The 20,965-nt window shown below is 48.8% G+C and overlaps 1 protein-coding gene across 1 annotated transcript in view; it reads right to left on the bottom strand.

Moving 5' to 3' along the window:
- The window catches only part of Cdh23 (cadherin related 23), a 372,523-nt gene that overhangs the window by 252,333 nt on the left and 99,225 nt on the right, over positions 1-20,965 (bottom strand). The window lies entirely within an intron of this gene.

Genomic DNA, 20,965 nt, shown 5'->3' with positions numbered 1-20,965 from the left:
CTTCATAAATTCTCAGCTTCGAGCCATAAAAAGTGCAATGAGCATTTTGGATGGAGGAGACTGGCCATGTAGCAGGCAGCCAACCACACTTCCCCGGAGCGCTCCAGTAGACACTGGCCAGCTCAGAGGGAGTGGGGACATGCGGGCCCTCGCCTGGGAGCCCCCATGGGCAGAGTGACCCGAAGCCAGTCCCGTATCTGGCCAGGCGCTGCTACCTTCTCTGGTTAGAACGGTCTCTCCTCTGGCTGGCCAAGCTCCTGGAGTTTATAGAAAGCCAATCCAGGAGGCACTGGAGCCTCGTCATTCACTTGGTCCAAGCGTGCCTTTGGAACTACAGCTGTGTTCACACCTGTCTCAGCCTCAGTGTCCAACTGTCACCAACAGAGCAACAGAATGAGCCTCAAATGGTCTCTGCAATCTAACTTTTCCGATCAATTGTCCCTATCCTCTTGGTTGCTTAACTCTGGGGGCTCACTTGGCTGATGGTGGAGACAAAATTTGCACAGAAATAGAGATGTGCCTGTCAGACCTTCTTCTGAACCTAAGGAATAGAAAGTGATCCAAGGAAAAGCCAGCACCCTACGTGGTGGCACACATCTCTCCCACTCCATCCATTACTCAGGAGGCTGAGTTGTGAGGATCACAAATTCTAAGTCAACATGGGCTTACATGGTGAGGCTTTGTCTCCAAAGTATGAATGCGTGCATGTTTGCATGCGTAAGTGCATGAACCAGGCAGGAGGTTTAAATGCAAACATTTTGTTTCTGTACAGACAATAGCTGCCTAGATCAGGCAAGGACATAGACCCCAGGGAAGTGAAGTTTTCTTCCATGAGAGATGGCACTTGCATGGCTTCTAGGGGCAGCCACGATCCTACCTGAGGTAGAGGTAGGAAGTGAAGACATCCAGCTGGGCTTCAGGACTTGCTCCATGGGTAGTTCAGGAGCCTGCATGACCCAGATTCAGTTTGAGATGATGGACACTTGCCCCTAAATGTTATGGATCTGGGGTAGACTAGAAATGTGACGGCCACTTGAAAGCCAGCGGGGGGTGGGAGTAGTCATGCATCAGGGGTGGGGATGAGATTGGGCATCTTGGCATGCAGGGCTGCACAGTGCCTCGAGGGACAGCCTGACACAGTTAGGAAAGGCATTGGAAACATAGGACTGTTTATCATAAAATCGGTAAAGAAAATAGAATGGTTAAAATTCAGACCCTGGATGGGAAGGAGGTGGGGACAGCGCGAGCCTCAAAGGATGCTTTCAAAAACCTCAGGAAAGAAAAAAATGATGCAGGGAGCAAGAAGTGGGACATGGGACATCTTCCAAAACAGGGAGATACAGATTTAGCCCTCTAATGAGGAGTGGGGTCAGGGCAGAGAGAATTCACAGTAGTTTGCTATCCTCTGCCTGTGGGGATAGGTCTTGGAAACCCCAAGTGTACAGGTAAAGAGATATTTGAAACCACAGATATCTTTGTTTTTCCATATGCATTCCAATATTTAATTCATAAATAAATTAGGCAAAGCAAAAGATTAAGAGAAAAATGATACAACAGAATGACTGGTGTCGTAAGTAAAATAATGATGGCTTGGACACAGAACCATGGAAGGGCATTAGCTGGTCAGATAACTGAGGTGGCTAAATGACTAATGGGCAGGTGGCGCGTAGAGTGTGGATATGGTGTATGAAGGTGATTCGCATCCCACCTGGACAGCTTATGATTTTGTCACAGTCCTCAAAATAGGACACCATTCAATATTTAGATGTTTTAGAAAAATTATTTAGATAATTTTTTCATTGGGTATCTTGGATTGTAGTATCTGGACTTTGCTGTGAAAGTTTCCCATGGTTAAGACAGGATTTGTCTATCTGCGTTTCTCCCTCTGCCACCCCTCCCTCTGCCATCTCTCCTATCCCATCCTGCTTTGCAAACAACTGAGAACTTTTTGAAGCTGGACTTTCCGCTGCCCAACAAGGCAAAGTCCCACCTCTATGCTGTGACACTGGTTTCTCATTCTAAGTTCTCTACACTGGGAGCCTGTCTCTGCAACCCAGGTCTGTATTTGCATAAGATGGGCCTAGCAGTGTTGGCTTCACAGCCATGTGAACTTCTACCCACCTCCCACACTGGGAAAGATTTCTGGTGGCAGGGCTGCGTTTTGTGTCATAGTAAATGTGTTAGTTTGAATGAGAAGGACCCCAGAGGCTCATATATTTGAATACCTGGTCTCCACTTGGTGAAATTGTTTGAGACGGATTAGAAGGTGTGGCCCTGTTGAAGGAGGTGTTTCACAAGGTAGCAGGGAGGGAAGGTGTAGGAGTGTTTCAAAAGCCCATGTCATTCCCAGTAAGCACTCTCTCTGCTTCATGCTTGTGGATCAGATGTAAGCTCTCAGCTACTGTTCCAGTAACTGCCTGTCTTCTGCCGTGCTCCCTGCCATGACAGTCATGGACTCAGCCTTTGAAACTGGAAGCCCTCATTAAATGCTTTCTTCTGTAAATTGTCTTGGCAGTGCTGTCTTAGCACAGCAATAGAAAAGTAACTAAATCTGTAAGTATCTGTTGGTTTTATTGCCTGTGAAATATAGCTGGCTAGGTGTGGACTGGTGATTTCTGACCCTAGGAGAGGTCAAAGGGCATTCATGTCCTCCCAGAGCACAAGAGGAGGCTAGAGCCAGGTGTGGGAGTCAGGTATGTTTGCCATCTCAGCACTTGGGAAGCTAAGCAGAAGGATTACTGTGAGTTTTCAGCTAGCCTGGGTTCCATAGTGAGTTCTTAGCCAGCCTGAGGTCCATTTGTGAGATTTTGCTTAAAAAGGGAAGTGGGCTCAGTGAGATGGCTCAGTGGATAAAACCACTTGCTGCCAATCCTGACCACAAGAGCTCAGTCCCTGGAATCCACAAAGTATAAGGAGAGAATCGAATTGTTCTTTGACCTCCTCATGGATGCCCACCCGCACCTACCATTCCACTCAAAAGGAAATAAATGTATAAATGTGTTTCAAAAGCAGGGACAGAGAGGAGAATGAAGAAGATGGAGAAAGAAGAAATCTACACTGAATGATCCCTAGTGTTATCTGACTGGCAGCAGGGAATGGACCAAGTTCAGAAGGTGGTGGGTTACTAGAGCCAGTACCAGTAGCTGTACATCAATGACGTGGATCTCACCCAGGAAAGGGCAGGTCATGAGGGGAACAGCATAAGTGACAGGGAGTAAGCCAGCACACAGCGACAGCAGGAAGTAAGAGGTAACTTCTGGTCTGAGGGTTCTAGTCCTTACATTAAGAAAGGTTCAGGGCTGGGGACTCAAAGCCAGGCCCTCTGAGTCTCCATTTGGGACCCAGGAGCCACACATGGCCTTCAGGACTGTGCCAGTGCCCGGGCCAGGCTCTGGCTGTACCTTCCAGATTTAAAAGCCTTAGGGTTAAAATCACCTCACAGGGTACCACCTACTCCCCACCACCCTTGGTCTGACCTAGTTCCCCCAAAAAGGACTTTCCCAGCTGGACACCTCTCCATGGTCATTATAATCCCTGAGCTCAGCTGCTCTGGTCACAGGCAGTGTCTGTCCCCCACAGCCACCATGGTGGGAGCTGGCATGACAGTTTCCTGGAAAGTCAGATGGGTTGTGATGAACTGAGGACCTGTGACAGCTACTGGGCAACAAGATCATCAATTAGAGCTGTGTAGCCCGGGGGGCTTCTGGGAAGGGAAGGAGGGAGCTAGCCTAGCTTACTTCCTTTGCCTCCAATGGACTTAAGCTCCCCAGAGGAACCCCAACTCTCTTTCCTGCCTTCCCGTGGTTTCTGTCTTTGTCTGTGGGTGTGTCTACTTTCAGAAGAAGACCCTCTTTCTGAGAGAAGCTTACTTGAACTCTCCCTAGGACGAGGATTTTTTGCAATATGATGGGAATATTTGAGAACCAAATTTGTGCATGGATGAGGATGTTCCCCTCCTTGCCTCTGAACCTCACACTCAGAGGCTCAGACATACATAAAATTTTGGTCCAAAGAGGGCTGGCCTTGAAGTACTACATTGGTGTGGAATCAAGCCAAGTATAGGAAAAATATGCAGGTATTTCCTTCCTGCCTGCACAAGAAGTGTCAATTAGAGTATTGACACTCAATACTCAAAGTCAGGAGGTGATGTACAGAGACTCCTCTATCCTCAATTCTCCATTTCTATTCATCCTAGCTTTTGCCCATTGGGCAGGAGGGTGATTCCTGGCTACTGTCCCCAGGGGCAGAGTTAATGTACACAGATGGGTTACTTTAAATGGATCCAATGGGCCACTATCTATAGCAAGGACCATGAGTAACTCTAAATTTTAAAAAAATATTTTTACACACATTGTGTGTGTGTGTGTGTGTGTGTGTGTGTGTGTGTGTGTGTGTGTACCATGGCTCACATGTGGAGATCAGACATAATTTGTAATCATTGGTTTTCTCTTGCCATGGGCTCCTCAAACTCAGGTCATCGGGCTTGGTGGAAAGCAGATTTATCTGCTAAGCCATTTTTCTGCACCAGGATACTCTTAATTGCATATGTTTTGCGGCAAGGAGTAAATGGGCATTAGAATTGATGAAATGTAGGAATTCTGGAGACATGTTGGTATTCGTGGAGTGGGGAATATGGAAGCTCCCAACAAGAGGTTTAGAATCCTGAATAGGAGATGCTAGGGTTAAGATCTCAAAAGAGGAGGACTGATGGCTTGCCTAGCAAGAAGATGGAGATGAAGAAGGACAAGGGTCCACACAGCAGGAGTCCCAGGGAAGAAGCCATATCTCAAGACACTAGAGGGTCAGCTACTGACAGGAAAGTGCTAATGGATCCAAGGAGGAGATTCTACCCAGTAATGACCCTGGAGGCTGCTGACAGATAGCCTTAGCTGCCAATGGGGTGTTGAGGGCAGGGAAGAACACATACTTCCTCTTTCCTTCCCTCCTTCCTCATCTCAAAACTCCAGTTCCTGCTGCTCCAGTTTATATCAAAGCTAGTATTATAGGCATGAGCCACCATGCCAAGCTAGGAAGAATTATCTCATAATGTAGAGATGTCTAAGTGTGTCTGGTGGCCTCAAGGAACCAAGTGATACATCACAACCATAGGTTGAGGTGGGTACTATTATGTCATGCACAATTCGGGGTGCACTAGTGTGCTGTGTGGTCCTTGGCAGCCCCATTCCATCTCTGGGCCTCTGCTTCCTTCTATGCATGATGAGAAATGGATACATCTTTCTCCAAGTAGGCCAAGGAATGAAAGGTACTAGAAAGTGTTGAGCTTAGTTCCAGGCCTATAGGACATGTTTGGTAAACAACAACTTCATGAGTTACTGTTTTCTGGGGTAGTGGTCAAGGAGCAAGAAATGACAGACTGTTGGGACTGAAGAAGGAAGATGAAAGCTGGCCTTGTATATCTGTGTACATTGTTGACAGCAATAAACCAGAGTCATCCCCATTGCACTGGTGGCTAAGAGGAAAAAGAGCTCGGGCCAGGTCAGGAGTGGACAAAGACTCAAAGCCCATCTCTGCACTGTAGCAATGGCTCTGCCTGCTGAGTCCTGCCAGTGCAGTCAGGAGAGCTCTGCCTCAGTCCTCACTGGGTCTGGCCATGTGCCAGGGGAGCTCGGTTCACAGAGAGCCTGGTCGGCAGAGATAAGCTACAAAGTCCCGGCCTGGGCCAGCTCCTTGTTTCTGAGGGAGCTCATATTAATGGGTGCCCCTCACTTCAGCCTGGTGGCAATTAATATCCCAGCAGGCAGAAATTACAAGTGTATATGTGGGTGTATGGCTGAGGGAGATGGCTGGATGAGTGAAGCATGTTGTTCATTAGGGATCTTCCCTCCCCTCCACAGGATCTTCCCTCTCCTCCTGCCCTTGTGTCTGCAGCTCAGCTCTATAAGCTGGGAGTGTGCAACCAGCAAGAGAGTGCTGAAGTTCAGGCTACCAGCTTTCTTCCTCATATAGCCCTGGCTGGCTTCAGGCTCTCTGTGTAGACAATGGTGTTATTGAATTTCTGGTCTTCCTGCCTCCACCTCTCCCAGGTGTTGACATTACAGGACTGTGCTACCATACTTGATTTGTGTGCTGCTGAAGTTATTGGACTCAGGGTCTTGTGTGTGCTAGGCAAGTACTCTATCGATTTAGCCACACTCATGCCCAGAAACAATCCCGGCAGAGAAATACAAAGCACTTTGATCACTTCCTTTTACTTCCACATTCTTTCCGGAGATGTGAGGCTGAACAGTGGATGAGGATGCCTTTGAGCTTGGCCTCAGTTTACCCAGTGAGTAGCAGAAGGTATGGCTTCAAGCACTTTATTTTATGACTATACTTCACAAGCACACACCTCCTTGCTTAGTGCATGACCTGCACAATCACATGAGGACATCTTGCTCAAGAACAGATGCCTGTCACACTGGGTGACTCTCCCACAGCTGGGCCCTATGCTGAGGTCACTTTTACTCTGCCCATGGCCTTAATGACTTCTTAAAGTCTTAGTCCTCAAACTGAGATAGGAAGACCAACAGTATTTTTTGGGAGTTAGTCTGAGGCTCTGTGTATTCAGGTGCTAACTACTGGCCCCCAAGATCTGGTTGCTGTCCAGATGAGCACATTCTTATGTATACCAAGTGATGTTCTTTAAACCTTGCTCCCCAATTTAAATTTGGTTGGTTAATAAAAATAGCTAGAAGCCTGTAACTGGGCAGAAGTAGGCAGAAGTTCCCAGGCTTGGGGTTTCAGGTAGGAACTATGAGGTCACCGGAAGAGCGAGAGAGGAGAATGAAGAAGATGGAGAAAGAAGAAGAGGATGTGGTGTGATGGAGCAGATACAGCCCAGACAGAACGACTTATTGGCAAGTAACTTGGGAATGCAGCTGGGAAATAGCCAGACTAGCTTAGAAATTTATTTTAGATCATACATGCCCAGTTACTATGCTGTAAATCACTAGGTCTCTGTCTTCATTATTTTTTTTGGGGGGGGGAGCTAGCCAGATATAGTAAGAGCCCTAAAGAGTCTAATAAATAGTCACAACAAGCATTAGCATCCCCAAGAGTTTGGAAGCCACAGAACCACGGGTTCGTTCCCAGACATGCAGAATCAGAGGCTATACTTTAACAGGGTGCTTGGGTTGACTCTTAGGTGCATAGCATTTGGCTTAGAAAATATTGCAGTGTCTAAACACTAGAGGAGGTGGGGTGCAACATGGGAGAAACCCAGAAAGCAGAGAAAGATGTCCTAGTAGGGTCAAGGGGGGGCTGGCTCCATGGCAATACACTTGCCTAGAATCTGCCAGGGAGAGGCTGGGGTATGGCACAGAAGGACATGCTTACCTAAACTCCACAAGGGTTGGGCTATGGTGTGGCTCATAGTAAATAACCCATGTAGAGGCTCACTGTGTAGGGCCTGGCTCAGTAGTAATTGCTTGCCTAGAATTTAACTAAAATAGTCTGGGTGTGTGACTCAGCAATGGGAGACTTGCTTAACATCCCAGGAGCTCTGAGTTCAACCTCTAAAACAGAAAAGATGGGTGTTGGGGGAAGAGATGGGTGAAAGAGATAGGTTTTAAGAGAAACTGAAGTATTTAAAAGGGTGCAGGGACACAGCCAGTGCCCAGCCCCCCAACACCTATTACTTGGGGAGCCTCTATCTATCCCAGCCCATGGGGACCCTGCCTATCTGCTCCCAGTGGGCAGAGGCCTGGCCTGGAAGCCCCAAATCCCAGAATCAGGACCCTCTTTGCTCACAGCCCTATTTCTGCGTGGGACTTTCATCAGGATCCCCAGGCTGGTGGGGAGGCCCGGCACCTCAATCACTCCTATCTCGATAGTTGCAGGAAGAGAATAGCTTTCAGCTCAATTACCCTCACATTGCAATATCATAACGCTCCAATGAGGCTTTTTAACCAAAAACAAAAAAGCCGTGTCTGCTGCAGGCCGGCTGCGAGGCCAGCCGTGCAGAAGGGATGGGCCTGCCTGGCTGACAGCCCCTACTAGGCCCTGTAGGTTACAGTACCACAGGGCCTTGCTCTGAGAACCAGATAAGTCCAGAGGATCCTGAAGTCCTGAACCTCAATTTACCAACATGTGTCCTGTTCCTGTTTACTGGCCACTGAGATATGACTGAGCCATGACCTTTGTTGGGGTGCAGACACTACAACCCAAGTCCCAAGAGGCCCCACAGAGTAACACAGCTCATGTTTGTCCCTATCTCAATGCTGGTTTTCATTTCCTCCTGGGTATGGGAATCCCACCCAGCCACTCAGGACTAGGGACCTCAGCCCTAAGTCAGCTGTCATTTCAGACCCACTAGCTTCTCTGCTCCTTATAGCCATAGCCAAAACTATTACCCTATTTTTCAGACGGTAAACAGAGGCCCAGCAAGATGAAAGAGGCAGAGACAAATGGAAAAATCCCCAAATGCTCTCACAGGGAGTCATCAGCATGATTGGCTCTTCTACTCTTTAGGGGTTGTCATAGTCATGTCTTAGACACCATGATCACAATAACTCTTAAAAAAGAGATCTTTAATTGGGGCTGGCTTACAGTTCAGAGGTTTAGTCCATTATCAACACAGCAGGGAACTGGGCCACAAGCAGAATACTGGAACAGTAGCTGAGAGCTACATCCTCATCTGCAGGCCACAGGAAGAGAAAGAACTGGGTCTGCCATAGTCTTTTAAATTTCAAAGCCCACCCCTAATGGAACACTGCCTCCACCAAGGCCACACCTGCTAAGTAGTGCCACTCCCTGATGTCTATGCCGTCCAACATAGAGCCTATGGGAAACATTCTTATTCAAACCACCATGACTTCAAGAGCACTTACTATGCCCAGGTGAGCCCTGTTCTTGAGTGTTCCACACAGACAGGAACCTTTTGTAGGTTTGTCACTGTCCCCATTCTAAGATGAAAGATCGGGGCCAGCAAAAATAAACTTCTGGCTTGGTGGCTCAGGCCAGAATCCACAGCAGACCTGTACCAATGTGGGTATGCTCTGCCTCTTTCACGGGCGACGTTACTGGCTTACTGGGTAGGGAGAAACAGAGTCTATCTGAACACTGTTCTCTTGACAGATACAAGTCTGCTGTAAGCCATGCAGGTTCTGTGAATCTTCAGAAAGGCACACAGCCCCACGTGTCTCAGGCACATCATACCATTGAGGCCTCTGACGAGACACTTTCCCAATCAGCCGAGCCTCGTCTGCCTGTGCAGCACACTGCTAATGGCCTGCTGGCCACGTCCCCTCCCTTCGTCCTCTTACCCTCCTGCTGGCTTCGGACGATTTGTTCATGATTTAACGCTCTGGGGCGCTGACCCATGAGGGAGACACTGGGACAGAAGGAGGCAGGGCGGGTACCCAGTGAGGTGTGTGCAAGCATGCGTGCTGGCACAAGCAGAGCAGTCTCTCCAGAAACATGACCAGATTTCTAGGGCTGGGGGAGACATCCAGTACCCAAGTCCTGGGTGAAAGGCTGTAAGGAGGGTTTGTGGGACCCCAGCTCTTGCACCCTGCCTATTCCTGCAGGTTTTCTGAGAACCCCATGTCACTACCCAGCTCCATGATCCTTAAGTGTCTCTATGTCCCAGTCTGCTGTGTGATAGAAGCAACTAACTGTCTCTGGGGACAGACACATCCCCATCTTACAAATGGGAACAACCCTAAGCCTATTGCTATGACTCAGATATTGATTATCTCTAAAAGATTATAAAGATGCAATCTCTAGGCTGGTGCTACTGGCTAGCGGCAGAACCTTTAGAAGGCTAGTGGCAGTTCTGTAGGTTATTGGACTCTCAAAGAAGTTTTGGAGAACCTAGTTCTGGTATGGTTCTACATGTAATAGCTTGTTCCCTCCTTGGCATCCACCATGTGCCATGAGATGATGAAAGGGGCAGCCCTTGCCAGACCTAAAACATGCCATGTGGACACTGGACCCCGATGCTATCAGGACAATAAACCTCTCTTTGCTTCATAGAGGCACTGCCAGGCACTTTGTTGTAGCTACCTGAAGCTGACTGATAACCCCATGTCATCGACTGACTGTGACAGGAACATGAATGAATGAAGGGTGTCTTCCACCCTCATTGTCATCATTTCTATTGTTGGTAAACCTTCCCTCTACCCAGGACTCCTAGACTTGGTTGTTGCAGATTGTTAAGACAGACTAATCTTCAACCAACTGCTAAGTCCCAAAGTCCCATGTATGAGACAAGACATAAGTATGGAGGCTGGTTTAAAAGTTTGGGAGGCAAGGTCATTGGAGCCTTGCACATCCTTCCTCAAAGAGAAGGACCCTGTGGTGGCAGCCTTTCCATCCTCGGGGATTCTATATACCTCAACAACAAACTGCAGGCAGGGAACCCAGCAGAAAGCGGTGCCCTAGTCCTCCAGGCAGTGGCCCTATGCTTAACAGGAAGGGTTCCTGTGTCCTCAGGAAGGGGGTTCTGTGATCAGCAGGAGGGTGCCCTGTGTCTGCTGCCCATAAAAGTCAATACTGCCCCCGAGGCTCCTACAGACAGTGCCAGCCTCCCAAGCTCAGGTCCAGCTGCTGTGCCCAGCTCTGCCACCTGGAGGAAGGCGTGCTTGGGCTCCGCCCCAACAGGGGAGACAAGGGGCAGGCGAGTAAGAACAAGATGTCATGGAGTGGGGCCAGCACTGGCCTGCTGAACTGCCCACTCTGCCCCTCCCTCAACAACTTGAGAGTTAAACTCTAGGTGGTAGCTACTTGATACCCAGGTCCTAGGTCTCCATTTCTGTTTTAAAGGGTGCCATTGAGGGTAAGTAGTAACCCTACCAGAGCCTCCTAGAGATCAGGTACTGTGTCATCCATCTCCCTCCCTCCCTTTTTTCCCTCCCTCCCTCCTTTCTTCTGAGTACCTCTGCACCTATGACCTATGACTGCCATAATAAATTATTACATACTTAGTGACCTAAAGTAACCCAAATGTATCATCTCTGAGTTCTAGAGTTTGGAGAATCCAGAGTGGGGCTGGCTGGGGGATCATCTTGTGGGCAAGGTGCTTCAGAGGGCCTCAGGAGGCTCTCAGTTCTGCTTTCCAGTTTCTGGTATACTTGTATCCCACGGCTCCTAGCTACATCCATCTTTTTATTGTTTTTAATTATGTTTTTAATTAAGGTACAAGGTATTAGGCATTAGTATGATATTTCGACACTTCCATTTTTAAAGCCAGCTGAGGATCTTCTCCCACCCCCCATACACAAACCTTCTCTGACCATTCCCTGGAGACCACACGGGGTCATCCCATCAAAGAAGCCCTGTGGTCAGATGCTGTAACAAGGCCACTGGGTGGGAGTCATTACGTTGCCTACTATTATCTTTAAATGATGCCCATTCTGAATGAGGCATCCTTTTCTCTATCACCTCACTAGTTCTTAACTCAACTAAAACCAAGTGGAACTCCAAACCTTAGGGGACAGAACATACCAGGGACAGAGAGCCATATTCTCTACCCCCTTCTCTCTCTGTCTCTCTCTGTCTCTGTCTCTCTCTGTGTGTCTCTGTCTCTCTCTCTCTAATATAAGATAGAATATGAGTGAGAATATGACTGAGGGTGTTAGGCATGGAGCCCACCCAAGGCTTTGACCACCCTTGGCAAGTACTCTTCTGCTTTGTTTCATCTCCGGTTGGAAGAAAAATGCTGCTGCCTGTCTCAGAGACTCTGACTGGGATAGATAGACAGGGAATGAAGGAGCGAGCCCCACTATCCTCCTCTGTCCTGCACCAGCCTTGTGCTCTTGGGGGCCCCACACTTCAGGATTTATTTCCTCAGCCACTGGTGCCACCCTGGTCGCCTTCGGCCTGTTGGAAATGTCTGTAATCGCAGCACACTTTAGGCATTACTTCCACACCATTTAGGGTCTTCCGCCCCAGTGATTGCTGACGCATCGCCTCCATCTCCATCTTTGGGGCTGTGGTTGGTACAATTCTTTTAGGTTTGCTAGCCCCTGGGTTTAGAAGACCTGATGGTTCACAGGGAGGAAAGGCACAAGACAGTGCGTTACAAGAATTAATTCTTCTGTCTTCCACCTGCCCCAGCCCTGACCAGCAAAGAAAAAAAAAACAAAAAAACCCATTCCAGCCTGTAAGAAACCTTTAAAGATTTTTGTGTTTTCTCATGCGGGCTAGAGATTGGGCTGCTGATATGAACCACAACTTTGTAGGCAGCAGAAGATGCTGGAACATAATAAAGTCACCTCAAAGAATCCTTCCTTAACCACATACCCTCCCCCTTCCACCTCCAGACTCAGGGCTGTTTCCTGGAGACAGCAAACCCCCATGACCGAGCCCAACCCCTGAGTGGATGCTGCAGGAACAGGATGCATGCAAACTGGTCATAGCACAGCAAAAACAGTGAGAGCTGGGATTAGCTGTGTGACCTTGGACAAGTTGCTTGTCCTCTCTGGGTCTCCCTAACTATATCAATAGGGGTATACCTTTCACACCAATTTCAAGGACTGCTTTGAGGTTTTTGTTTATTTTCACCATTCTCTTTATTTCCACCACTCCAACAGTTTCTTGCCTAGCTCATCACCTGCAGAGATGTCCTAAGCTGGAGAAAAGGTGTCTAAAGACATCTCTCAAGTCACTCATCTGGACTCACAGATAGCACATGTTCTGGGGGCACAGCTGCTAATGTACCCAGCATTCAAGCTTTATTCCTGTTCTTGAGACTCCCAATATAGTGCTCCTCCCCATTGAGGGGAACGACCTCCCAGTTTGGCATGGTTGCCTGCTCCCAGGGGCTCTGGCAAAAATAAAAGCCGGACAGAAGCCCCAGATATAGTGACACACACCTGTTATTTCAGTACTTCGAGGGCTGAGGCAGGCAGATTTTGAGTCTGAGGCCAGGCTGGGACATATAATAAGACCCTATCTAAAACTAGACAAAACCTTAATGGGTACATGTCCTATTGCAATGGCAGGCAATGGCACTGTGTGCCCTAGTAACAGACATCCTCCTGAGGGGAGGAGAAGAGTTGGAAAAGCTGTGCATCCCAGGCCTATTCCCTGACCTGGGGGCAGTTGCACAAATGCTTGCACTTGGTAAGCACTCCAGTTGCATCACAGATGCTTCAATGACACATTGGCTCAGAACATGCCAGTGAGTGACTAACCCATGCCACTTACACGAGGTTTCACACCCAAAGTCTTCCTGTCCTTGATGCCTACTACATTGACCCTGTTTTTGTTGTTATAACCGAACAGCTGAGGGTGGGAACCGTATAAAGTAAAAAGGTTGTTTGGGCTCCCAGTTTTGGCCCAAGGTCAGAAGCCCACTTACAATGGGCTCTCTTGCGTCTCTTCCAGTGGAGACACAGCAGCACATACACCTGCATGCATGTGTGAACATCTCCTGGACTGTCCTACTCCCAAGAAGCCATAAGGATTCGATTATGGCTTCACCCTGGAGACCCGCAGAAGCTTGCTACCTCCTGAGTTCCCTTTCAAATGCCGTGGGCTCTTAGAGCCACTCTGGCTCTCTCAGCAGAGACTACATGTCAAATATCAACTTTGGGGAGGTTACCCTCTGTGGGGTGCAGACCAGGACAAGCAGTCCTATTAACGAGGTGGTGTCCAGAGCTCTAGATGAGTAATGTGGCCACAAGTGAGATCTTCACCCTTTTCTGGTCAGGACAGGCCTGGCTGACTTGCTGAGGAAGCTCATCTGGGTTTATGATCAGGTGACCACAGCAGGAGGGCCTGCTCACTGGCTTGATGCTGGTCAGGAAGCAGAGTCCGGCCAGCTAGAAACTGGGATGGAGGAGTGCAGAAGCACCCCAAGAGAAAGCAAGACAAGAGAAAGCTCTGGAACTCTATTCTGGTGGCTACTGCTGAAGACAAGAGATGGCTTTGAAACTTGGTGGTACTGTCAAGGCAAGCTGCAGCGGGGCTACCCTAAGGGTTCTAGAGAGAATGGGAAAGCTAGATGGGGACTCCATGCCATCTTCCTCTCTTTAGGGCAAGCTTCAGAGAGGGGACCAGCGAGCCTGTGCCCTCTCCAACAAGGACATGACCTGGCCTGGAGCTCTCCTCAATCCCTGTCCTTGGGAGGAGGGCTGGTGATGGATAATGGAGGGAGGGATGCAGGCAGGGATTATTCTATTGTACCTAGTGATTATGGCAGGGGCGATATCTCCCTGTGGCATTATCTCATCTGGAGAGAAGACCGAGCTTTTTAATAAATGGACAGGCAGCTTCCACTTAAGGTTATTATAAAGAGAGAAAGCCTAGTCCCTCCTGCTTCTAGCAAGCACCACAAAGTTACAAAGTAATTAAAGGCTGCTGGGGAATCAGAGAAATTATACTAATTCCATCTGCAGAAAGCGTGCGAGAGTGCTGTCCCCTCCTGGTAGGAAACAAGGAGGGTCAGGCAACTGGCAAAACCATCAAAACAGCCCATTGTGCTGTGGGACTCAATGTCACAGGGGCTGTGGGCCTGTCCCTGAGCTGTTTTGACAATACTTGTTAGGATAAGTGGAAGCCAAGGGCTGAGATTAAATCCCCACACCCCAGGAGACAGGCAGAATGTGGCTTACTGGAGGTTCCTCAAGTATATGCTGCACCTGTACCCTGCATCCCCCAGCAGCCTCAGGCCTCAGCTCTGGAATCTGGGGGCATCACCACCTCTCCCTGGCTGGGGACACAGAGCATAGCTCTAGCTCAGGAATGGGCTTCAGGACCCATGTTGCTTCCGTGAGACTCTTCTTTGACTAGCTCAGGTCCTCAGAGCTTTCTTTGTCCTTGAACAAGTGGCCTGAATCAAGACTTTGGCCCTCTGTAGAAGCAATAACCGCCTATTTTGGAGGTGGACTGTCACCCCGAGGGACAGAAGTCTACAGGACATATTCCGGTTGTGTCTCGATGGCCACTTTTCGCCTGCCGTGTCTTTTGTGTGTACCATTTCACTTTGATAAGGTTTTATATTTATTTGTGCGTATGTATGTTCATGTGCCTGAAGAGGCCAAAAGAGGGTGTCAGATCTCCAGAAACTGGGGTTATGGGCAGCTGTGAGCTGCTTGACATGGGTGCTGGGAATTAAACTCAAAGCAAATACTCTGAGCCATCTACGAGCCCCAAAGTTTAATGTTTTAAAAATGTATTATTGGGGCTAGAGAGATGGCTCGGTGGTTAAGAGCACTGGCTGCTCTTCCCAATGACGCCAGCACCCACATGGCAGCTACCCCTGTCTGTGACTTCAGTTCCAGGGGATTTGACACTTTTATACGGATACACATGGCAGTCAAAACATCAATGCACATAAAGTAAAATTAATTTTAAAATGTATTATTTAATGGAGATGGGTACACAGTAGTCATGGTGTGCATATCCTCCCCCCACCCCCGCCTCCGTGCTCGTCAGATGACAACTTTCAAAAGTCAGTTCTCTCCTTCCACCTTTATAGGAATTCTGGGCACCAAACTCAGGTTTAAGACAAGATTTACTCTGAACCTGTTTTTACACACTGGCCCATCCCACCATCCCCTTTTGTGCCATTTTCATGTGTATATGCATGTTTTATGTATATGTAGGTGTAAGTGTGTGTGTGTGTGTGTGTGTGTGTGTGTGTGTGTGTGTTACACCTGTGTATGTGCATATGGAAGCCTGTGGCTGATGTTGAAATCCTCCATCTCTCTTTCACTTCATTTCTCTGAAGCAGAGTCTCTTAAACCCAGACCTCACCAATTGTCTAATCTCCTTAGCCAGCTTGCTCTGGGGATTCCTGTCTCGGCACCCCGAGGCTGGAATCATGTGGGCCACTGTGTCCTCCCTACATTTACATGAGTTCTAAGTAGTTAAACTCTGGTTTTCACATTCATCCACTTCTTTCAATGCAGATTTTCTACATCTTCCATCTCCTACTGGGCTGTTGGCTTCTGGCTACTAATCCCTGGCATCCACCAACCAAAGGTAGAGAGCTCTCTTCATGTCCAGAAAACCCTGTTCTCCTGGGCCTTTCACAATCCTCTGCTGAATGTCCTCTCCCCCTCTCTCTCTCTCTTTCACACACACACACACACACACACACACACACACACACACACACACACGTGTTATGAGTGGGTGGTGTTTAAAGCTCTGAGGAGTGGGACACTGCTGGAGATGGTGGGGCAGACCACACACATGCACAGGAGAAGGATGTTGCTATAAAGAGTGGTGTCGTACAACACAAATGACTTCACTTGGGAACTTGGAGACAAGTCGGCAGGGATATTCGTCTTGGCCTTAGTTTCCCTCATCTATAAATGTAAAACTTGAATCTTTTCTTGCTCAGAGCTGTCATGAAGATGAATGATAGTGAGAGGTCCCACAGAAAAATGCATCTGTGTGTGTGTACACAGCTGTGCTCATGTATGTTTGGGTGCACATGCCAGGGCATGTATATGGAGGTCAGAGGACAGTCTCCGGTGTCAATTCTTGCCTTCTGTCTTGAGACGGGATCCCTGTGTTAGCTGCCACATACACCAGGGTAGCTGGCCCACACTTCTGGGGCTTCTCCTGTCCCTGTCCCTTATCACTGTAGGATGCATGCTACTATTCCCGGATTTACACGGGCGCTGGAGAATCAAACTCAGGGCCTCAGGTTTGCATGGCAAGTGCTTTGCTCACTGAGCCTCTGTTTTCCAAGACCCAGATGGGAGTATTTAAATTCTAGCTTGCTGCTGCTGTCTCTGTCTCTCTGTATCCCCCCTCTCACTCACTCACTCACTCACTCACTCACTCACACTCACACACATACACAAACATCCCTCCTTGGGGCAGATGGTAGCTGGATACACAAGGGTCATCTTTGCTGCCAGCCCAGTGCCTGTCTTGGCTGCTGCGGGCTATGGCATATACCTCTAGTGAAAGAGAGGGATTCCCAGGGTTCTGTCACTGTACTGACAGAGGGAGGAGAGAGGGAGGAGACCAGAGCCATGAGTGAAAGGGTGAGTGAGAGCCTTGGGGCATAGTGATATCGCAGGCTTCCATCTTGGGCAGCTGGCTTGCCCCACCGTGACCAGCAGAATCCCAGGCCAAGATGATTTATTGCTCTTTCTCTCCCAGATCAATAGGCCACTGGTTACAAATGCAGAGGGGGCTGCAGGCATTGTGGCCCCAACATATAAATTAATACAGTCTGTCAAGGGGCTGCCTTCCCTGGCTTGGGGGAGATGACACTATCGTGAGTAAAGCTGACACCCTAGAGGGGGTGGCAGTACATGCCAGGGAGAACCCCACCCCCACCTCTCCTGCCACCTGAGGATGCAGTTCATCAATCATTCACTGCTAACTTGCACACTGAAGGCATGGAGGGCAGCCGGGGTACTAACTGAACTCCTTGGGTTGTCACATGCTCCAAGCTCATATAGTCACCATCACATGACTCCCTACATGCCTTGGCATGGAAAGTCTGAGATCCAGGCACTGGCAGGCACCAAAGGCTGCCATCTTGGAACTCAACTACTTTGATATTGCAAAAGATGAGGGGTGGGGTATGAATGGGTTCTCCATCCCAGGTCAGGGTCATGCCTGTTGCTTCTCACATCCATATGAGCAGCATATAGAAGACACTCTGGCTGGCGAAGCCCCTGTATAAACAAACTCTCCTTCCATCTTCATGAGCACCACCAGCCAGAAAGGGGACACGTCTCTGCCCACTGAGGTTCATGTGTGGCAAGACACTCAGTGGGCTCCAAGCACATGTCAGGGCCTGGGTCAGTGTTCAGCAAGTTTCATCCTTGTTCTAGTGGTGGAGACAAATATATAGATGGTAATGGTCACAGCCATAGCCATATGTCAGACACATGTTCATCCTGGTCCTCATGCGGAGCATTTTGCATGCATACCTTGGGTCATTCGTGTTGACATGAGAATGTATGTAAGGTGTTTCCACTCTATAGGTAAGAGAAGCAGCTGGCCCTCTCTGCTTCCTACTTGTGAGTTCAGATGTAGGCTCTCGGTATTCTTCCAGCACTATGCCTGCCTGCCTGCCGCCATGCCCCCTGCTGTGATGATCATGGACTCACTTTACTTTTCTATTGCTGTGCTAAGAATCCACGACCAAGACAACTTGCAGAAGAAAGCATTTAATGGTAGCTTAGGTGAGGCCATGATTATCATCATGATCATCCCTAGTTATGGAGTCTCATCACAGTAATAAAAAAACAATGAAGAAAGTTTCCATTGGCTGGTGGCTGTCCCTCTGTCCCACCTATGTACAAGGTCGGGCAGTGAGTAATGATCCTCTGTCCTTGTTAAGGGGCAGAAACAGGTGCCCAGTGGGACCCTAGGCCAGCTCTCTGGTAAGGACCTTCTTCCTTGAACTCCCAGGCCTCTTCTGTGAGCTCCTCCCTAGCCTCTTCACATACAACCAGTCACCTAAAGCCCCAGCTGACGAAGATCTCTATAGGATCCAAGTGCCAAAGAGATCTGAGCAGGTCCAGAATGTTGCTTTCAGCCTGTCTTGTCTCCATTAGTCTCTTTGAAGTAGTGTAGGGACTTGCAAGGAACCTATACTACTAGCCCTCAGCTGCCATCTTGATTCAGCAGAGCCTCCGATCTGGGTTAGAATTCACCTCCTTTGGGAGATTCATGTATATATATAAAAAAAAAAGATGCCAAAAGATCCCAGGAGACACACAATATTAGTTATGTACTCTAATGAACTCCTATGCATCCTAATAGGACTTAGCACATACTTCCTGCATGCTTCCATTAGGCCACACACACAAAGCTGTCATGACATTTAGTAAGTCGAGGTGCAATCGGACATCACTCACTGGTTTCTCCTTTATAAAATGGCCTTTTCTGGGGATGAAGATCTCAGACCATTTAGGCTAAGAACTTCTCCTGCCTACGTTAGCACTGATAACAACTATCAACATTTATCTTCTAGAGAAGATGATAGAAATCCAAGCTGAACATGGTGCTGCAGGCCTCTTATCCCAGTTATTCTGGAGCTTGAGGCAGGACTGAATGGTCAAGGCCAGCCTGGGCCTCTTGATGAGACTATTTTAAAATAAAAAGTAAGGGGGGGGGGTCTGGCTGTGTGGTTCAGTGTTAGAGTACTTACAGACAGACAAAAAGACAGACAGGACATGGAGGGTGCCCAGGGCGGGGGACAATGAGCATGAATAGAGAAAGTCATTTAAAGTGGCATAACCAGAAAGTAGGGGGTCCACTTCCCTCCCCTTCGTGCTCAAGTCATCTAAGAATCCTGGGCCCCACTCAGTAGCTACTCAACAAAGGTGTGTTGTATTCATGAGAAAAAAAAAAGGCACACTGCAGATCAGGCTGCACAGACCCCACCTGGACTTTGAAGGCTCAATTGAGTTGTACTTTAATGAGTTAGAAGGGTCTTTGAGAACAGAGAAAGTTGGTCCAGCAGTCCAGCCCTCTGGTCCTGGACCAGCCCTCTGGCTGATAGGAGGATTCACCTGAGTGAGGTGGAAGGTATGTTGTGACCAGATGGATAAAAGCTGAAGCTGCCCAGCTGAGGAGGCTGTGCTTGTTCGAACATCAAGGACACAGTGTCCCTGAGACTCCAGGGGACTCTCCATTGCTTGTCCCAGAAGCCACCAACCCTTCTGGATCTCTACCTTGCTGCCCAAATACCCAGCGTCAGGGTCACCTCCCTCGGCACCCTGCAGGACTCCAGACTGGCCTCCAGAGAGCAGGCTGGATGGCGCTGAAGGTCAGCAAGGCAGGCCGGGCTCCTCGCCGAGGTAGTGGAGCAGTACCGCTGGGCACAGACACAGGCAAACACGTTTGAGCAAATTGGCAGGCCATAAAAGTCTATTACAGCAAATCAAACAGCAGTCAGCGTGACAGCCATTAGGCTGAAATGAATACACGGGGGCTTAATGAGGTCTGTCGAGGCTGGCTTGGTGAATTAAGTTGCCAATTCTAGTTGGATTTCCCTTTTCTTTACAGACTTGAAAGCATCCGAGCTCCCTCGTTAGAGCTTCGACAAGTGAATTGCAGGGCCTTTTTGCCCTGATAAAATGGATAATTACATGGAGAGAGCCGCTTGGCGAGGGGAGGAGAGTGGGCAGGAGGGAAGACAGCACAAACAAATGCAAACACACACCTGTCTGCTTTCTCCTGGTGGAGAGGCTGGACCCTTAGGGGCACCAGGCACAGGTCTGGGAAGACTGGGGGACTGGGCCTTGGCTTAAGTGCCTCCCACCCCGCTATGCCTGACCTCAGAGACTGAGGTCCCCACGGGCATCATGGCTGGCTCCAGGCAGCTGCTCTAACCCTCCAGTCACTCTGTGAAGCTCCCCAAACCTAGCTGGGCTCATTGTCACCAGCTTGCAGATTTCAGGCCTCCCCAGCATGGTGGCACAGGCCTATAGTGTACTTGAGGCCAGACTAGGAACTTCACAAGACCTTGTCCAAAAGAAAAATTAAAAAGATGGACAGAGCTCAGAATGGGTCAGTGACTTGCCTAAGCATGGCTAGCCCCACAACCCGGACACAAACTCAGATCTCCTTGATCTACTGAGGCCGCATCACAGGGAAGATATCTGTGAAGATATCTGTGAAGGTCTCCCAGGAAGTTCTGCTGGGGCACTGGGGTCCTCCTCCCCTACCCCCCATTCATCACATTTGTAATACACAGTGCTAGATGTCTGGAGGAGAATGGCCCCCTGGCTTCTGCTTGCATGCCTCCACGCACAGGGAGCTCAGCGTATCTCTGGCAAGGCAAGGGAGGATCTGTGTGTCAGCACCATAGCCATGCTATTCTGACCACACAGACCGGTTATCATCAGGTCCCAGGATTGGGGACTTTGAGGTTAGGAAGGTAAAGAATTTGGTTCAGTGTCTTAAATGCTCATAGGGGAGTTGAGTGGTTAGAGGCAGTCTATGAATTTTTCCACCATCCCTAAAGCATAAGGAAGTCCTAGGAGGTAAAAAGCATGCCTTGCTAGGCAGCACCCTTAGAGGTTTGACATGTCCT

The sequence above is a fragment of the Meriones unguiculatus genome, chromosome 16, assembly GCF_030254825.1.
Source record: "Meriones unguiculatus strain TT.TT164.6M chromosome 16, Bangor_MerUng_6.1, whole genome shotgun sequence".
Lineage (NCBI taxonomy): Eukaryota > Metazoa > Chordata > Mammalia > Rodentia > Muridae > Meriones > Meriones unguiculatus.
The sequence above is the reverse complement of the archived record's forward strand: the minus strand, read 5'-3'. Positions and strand labels throughout refer to the sequence as shown.